Raw genomic sequence first — 6,009 nt, 5'->3', positions numbered from 1 at the left:
ATGGAATCTCAAAGGGGAAAGTGTCAGGGGGAGAGGGAGGGAATTACCATGGGATATTTTTTTTATAATCATGGAAAATGTTAATAAAAATTAAAAAAATGATCCAAAATAAATAAATTAAATTGTTTAGCGGAAGGGGGACTTTACTTCTGGGTTTAGATGCTTATATGCCACATGTTAGCTAATAGCAATCCTTCACAAGGAATTGAGAATATGGTATAAACATGTAATAAATGTTATTCTTATTCTTCATACAATCTTTAACACTTTCCACTAGATTGAAGTTTAAAGGCTTAACATTAAGCAGCAAATATGTATTCAGATTGTTCAGTAAGAAATTTAAAAGGAAGCACTCTAAGGTTATTTATGGACTAGTAATTAAGATAGAACAAATCACAATGTTTTTTAACCAAATCATTAATAAGCATGTCAATGATAACAAATACTTTTCTTTTCTCTGTTGGAGAATGTATCACATTTTGATATCATAGGTTATCATAGAATATCTCAGATATAATAAACTGTAAGCATCTGAGCCCAAGTTTGCATATTTGTAGCATTTGGGAAATGTTCTCAAAATTTTCAGTGGGAAGGGATTTGAAGTTATTTTTTGCATTTATAACTACAATTTTTGTAAACACTGTGAAACACACTGGTCCCTATCCTCCCTAGACAAGGTATGGAAGTCACCAAATAGCAAAGCTCATACTACTTTCTCCTCCACAGGATCAGTGTGAGTTGCTTATAGCTCTTGATGTGTTACCAGAATCAAACTTCCTTCATCCCAAATCATACTATTAATAGACTATAGTAGAATATAATTTTGATAACCATATTCTTACTTAACATTAAATAACATTCTTACAGATATTTTTTTCAGAGACATAATGTATTTTGAAAACACCTATTGTACAGACTTACAGGGATAACACATTTGAATTAAGAATTGAAATTCATTTTCATTTATGAGATGTGAAATCTGTAAGAAAGGTTGAAAAGATAATTAAAAGCACTAGACATGCTACAGTATAAACTCATCTTGGTTTTTTCCTCCAGTTCTTACTAGAATTGAATGCATTAATGTGATACATGTATAAAAATAACAAATCTGGGCTGGACAGATGACTTAGTGGTTAAGATACTTGTACACAAAACCAAAGGACCTAGGTTCAATTCTCCATGACCCACATAAGCAAGATTCACAAAGTGGTACATGTGCTTTAAGTTCATCTGCAGAGGCTGGGGGCCATGTTGTACCCATTCTCATAATCTATCTTTCTGTCTTTCTCAAATAAGTAAATAAAAATAAAAAAAAATTAAAGTAAGAGATTGTATCTAAGGTATATTTAGAATTACATCTAAACTGACCTGGTGTACAAAGAATAACAGTGGATGCTAAGGACAGAAAGGAAGCTCCTCAATGCTTCTGAGGTAAGCCACATGGTCACCATGGCCCTGACTCATCTCAGCAGATGGCACAATGCTAAGCCACAAAGTTCCTCCATGGTACCTAAAATCCTTTAAAAGAGCCATAACCTACCTTAAAAATACAATATATACATAGTTAAATGTTGACTACTAAATTGGTCTTAAACACTCAGAAAGAAAGTATAACCAGACAGTAAATGTTTTTTTTTTTTTTTTTTTTTTTTTTTTTTTTTTTTTTTTTTTTTTTATGAAACAGTGGATGAGATTTCCCTTCTTAATTCTTATTTCAGATCATGAATCAGACAAGTATACAGAGCCACATGGCTAGAAATTTGTTCACAGCAACTCAGGGAGCCATTTTTGCCATTATCAAAGGTAAATGTTGTGTATGCATTCTTAGTAATACTAATAATGTCTCACCTGCTTTACAAGATCTATAAGTAAGGTAAAGACCATGCCATTTGGTGGAGGGCTTTAGAAATGGATTCTTGGGCCCTTGTTCTGTCTTTCTGATTAAAGGGCCCCTGGGTGAACAACTCGTGGATCCTCTGCTCTGGAGGGTGTGCATATTCCCTGGTTCTGGACAGTTCCTCTGCTGCTGGCTTGGAGCTGCCTGGACCCAGCAACTTTACTGTGGAAGCAGGATCCTTGCTATACCTTTATAACTGAAGAGCCCCTGTATCCCCAACTCATGGGTCCCTACTCTGGAGGGTGCATCCAGGTCCCAGTCAGCCTGCTGCTGGCTTGAGGCTTCCAGAACCCTGTGAAATTGTTGCAGAAGCAGAACCCTTGCTCTGTCTTCCTGATAAAATTGCCCCTGGGTCCCCTACTCCTGGATATCCTGCTCCAGAGGATGCAGGTAGCATGAATTGACAAGAGCTCCTCCTTACCTCCACACCAGTTTCTTGACTGAACCTTACAAGCTTGCTATGGAAGCAATATTCTTTCTCTGCCTTCCTGACTTCCCCAACTCATGGATCCCTACCTCCAGAGAATGCATGCAAAGAATGAATAGGCCAAATCTCATTGTTCTTCCTCCCACTTCCCTGGTCTTGGATGGTTCCCCTGCTGCTGGCTTGGAGCTGCCTGGACCCTTTGTGCATGCTGTGAAAGCAGGCCCCTTTTTCTCACTTCTTTTTTTTTTTTTTTTTTTTTATGGGGCGGGGCGTGTTTATTATGATAGGAAAGACTACTCCCTAGGAATTTTAACAAACAAGAACATTTTTCTGGGAGAACAAGACACTAGAATACAAAATTACAAGTGTTTTAACTCCAGGTCTGTCCCCAGCTCCGCCAAGAAGCAAGTGCAAAGACAGTTGAAGCAAACAGGCAATTCTGTAAAACTAGACTTAGAAACCCTACAAATCTGATTAAAATCTAAAACTTGTTTTGCTTTAAAAAATTTAATATATCAAAAGGCCTGCTTTAGTGACATGCTAAAATCCCACCAAAAAATAACCCCAACACCCCCTTGTCAGTAACAAAGTTGACCAGCCAACTCATACTTCTAAACCCACGTGTGGACAAGTGCGTGTGTGTCTTCTAGAGTTAGACACGGGGCTCAGAGACTGCAAGTAATGTGTACCTATCGCCTGCAAAAAATGGGCAGGGAAATCCTGGTAAAATGAGAAACAGTCCCAAATAACCAATTTTTCTAGTACTATGCTCCCTACTGCTACTTCCTTTACTTACAAAGGGGACCCTTGAACCAAATAATTTACCTCACATTTGGCACCCAGTGACCAGGATGTTTGTTTTCTTTAGAAAAATACACATATCCACAGCCCTTATATAATTTTTTTGTTTTTAACATTTAAATATAAAAATACTACTTTGCTTTGTGTTATAAATGGAGGACCAAGCAGTAAAGAACTTCTCTTAAGGTAGGACAGCCATCTGTTGTCGCTGAGCTGCCGTTTGTGAAGGGTGTGGGTGGCTCCAAGCAAGAGAAACACAAGAGGTAAACTAACCCCCAGTTCTTGCTCTTCTCCTAACCTCCACTAGTGAGAGTTGGTTTAATCTTAAGAATTGAAGGAGACATGCCATCCTAAGTAGTCAGTCAGGCCTGCCCTTTCAGCTGTCCTTTAAAGGAAGTTCTCCCCTCCTTCAAACACTGCTTTGTGCGGAGGTGACATCTACCAGACAAGCTCACCTCCAGAGAGAAGCAGTCACCACCTTTCCCTGTGCCCACCCACACATTAGAAAGGAAGAAAATGGGGGCCGGGTACATGGAGATTAAGCACTTGACCCCTCTATCCTGACCAAGGAAAGCAAGGCTCACTGGGCATGAGGAATAAAAAGACCTTGAAATCCCACTTTTGAGTAATGAGGATAATTAAGACACCAGGGAGAGGGAGAGTTGCAGTGGGATGAAGAGCTGGGAAGGGCTCAGTCGCTGGAAGCATCGTCCCCTTAGTTTTTGTACTGGAAGGGCTCGTCGCCAGTCTCCTTGAGAAGTCACGTAGGGATGATGGCCTCTGTCACTGCAAAGGGGTTGCAGTTGGCAGAAGGGCACCGGTCTTCGAAATAACCCCTCTTCTCCTGGCCAACAGACCGGGGAATGAGGATGCTGGGGCTGCGGTCTGGAAGCCAGTCAGGCGCCGGGCATTGTCCAGGCCTCCTTTGGGATCGTAGGCACGGATGTGGTACTGGTGCACTTGCTGAGTTTCTCAATGGCCTCCTCAATGTACTTCAGGCCATTCTCCTCCTGCATGGCCTTCGTGTTGAAGTTGGTATGGCAGCCTGCGCCGTTCCAGTTCCCAGGAATGGGCTTAGGGTCAAAGGTTGCAATCACCCCAAAGTCTTCACATACACCATGTAAGATAAAGCGGGCCACCCACAGGTGATCTCCCATGCGGATTCCTTCACAGGGTCCAATTTGGAATTCCCACTGGGCAGGCATGACCTCTGCATTTGTTCCTGTGATCTTGACTCCGGCATACAAGAGGCCCGGTAGTGAGCCTCCACGATGTCTCTGCCATAGGCTTTGTCAGCTCCCACGCCACAGTAATACGGGCCTTGGGGCCCAGGGAAGCCATTGGAAGGCCAACCAAAGGGGTGCCCATCCCTCCCCATGAGAGTGTATTGCTGCTCCATTCCAAACCAGGGGTGCTGGTTGCTGACCATGTCCATGATCCGCTTACAGGTGTGCCTTAAATTGGTTTTGGCAGGCTTCCGATTATACTTGAAAACTTCACAGAACACCAGCTTGTTGTGATCCTGGCAGAAAGGGTCACGGAACATGGCAACTGGGAGGAGGTACATGTCACTGTTGGAGCCTTCAGACTGGAAAGTGCTAGAGCCATCAAAATTCCATTCCAACAACTCTTCTACACACTTGGGCTCACAGTCCAGGGTGTGGGTCTTGCAGCGCAGCCCTTCTCCGGTACCATCGATCCAGACATACATGGCTTGGACTTTCTCGCCTTGAGGCAGGGCCATGTACATCTGCTTGATGCCTTTGTTCAAGCTGGAACTTGCTGAGGTGGCCATGGTGGAAGGCATTCTGGGCGGCCGCGGGCCAGCGGGAAGGAAGGTGGGCAGGCGGCTAGAGCGAGGTGGAGAGAAAGCGCGGAGAGGAGATCGGTGTACGGTTCAGACGCTGCGCTTGGCTCCCATTCTCGGCTCCTTTCTCACTTCTTGATTGAACATCAACTGGGTCCTCAAATTCTGGATCACTGCTGCAGAGGCTATTCCACGGAGTAAGTAGACCAGATCTCCATTTTCTTTCCCCACTTCTCACTTTCCTGTTCTCTGTATCCATGCTGCTGCCTTGGGGCAGCCTAATACCTGCCTGTAGGCTGCAAAAGTAGGTTTTTTTATTTGGTTTTCTGATTGACTGAATCCGGGGACTCAAAGTCCTATTCCCCTTAGCCAGAGGGTGCATGGGACACTGTAAGAGTTTACCCCTGGCTCTCCAGATTGTTGGCTCCTGGTTTTCCAACCTCTGATAGCCATGTACTAAAGAGTACATGCCAGTGGAGTGAGTAGGCCAGAGTTCCCAGTTCACCACCTCCCAGTTCCTCAGGTATCTTTCATGAATTAGATATCCTCACAATCTGCACATCTGCAGTTATAATCTAATCAGACTCTAAAAGGTACAAAACCCCATAAAGTATCCCACCATGGGAGGAGTTAAATCAAACCTCACAGTTATAACTTTAACCAATAATGGTAAGAACCCACCAATCAAAAAACATGTCAATGGGATGGATACAAAAAGAATAGGCCCGGGCTGGAGAGATGGCTTAGCGGTTAAGCGCTTGCCTGTGAAGCCTAAGGACCCCAGTTCGAGGCTCGGTTCCCCAGGTCCCACGTTAGCCAGATGCACAAGGGGGTGCATGCGTCTGGAGTTTGCTTGCAGAGGCTGGAAGCCCTGGCGCGCCCATTCTCTCTCTCTCCCTCTATCTGTCTTTCTACCTGTGTCTGTCGCTCTCAAATAAAAAAAAAAAAAAAAAAAGAATAGGCCCTTCTATTGGCTGTCTTTAATAAACCCACCATACCACTAAAGACAGGTATCTCCTCAGTGTGAAAGGATGAAAATTTTATTCCAAACAAATGGAAAAAATGGCCAAGCAGATG

General features: G+C 43.3%; 1 pseudogene; it reads right to left on the bottom strand.

The window, feature by feature from the left end:
• Positions 1-3,710: 3,710 nt before the first annotated feature.
• Positions 3,711-4,929, bottom strand: LOC123459555 (annotated as a pseudogene).
• Positions 4,930-6,009: the final 1,080 nt, after the last annotated feature.

Source organism: Jaculus jaculus, chromosome 3, assembly GCF_020740685.1.
Source record: "Jaculus jaculus isolate mJacJac1 chromosome 3, mJacJac1.mat.Y.cur, whole genome shotgun sequence".
Taxonomy (NCBI): Eukaryota; Metazoa; Chordata; class Mammalia; order Rodentia; family Dipodidae; genus Jaculus; species Jaculus jaculus.
The sequence above is the reverse complement of the archived record's forward strand: the minus strand, read 5'-3'. Positions and strand labels throughout refer to the sequence as shown.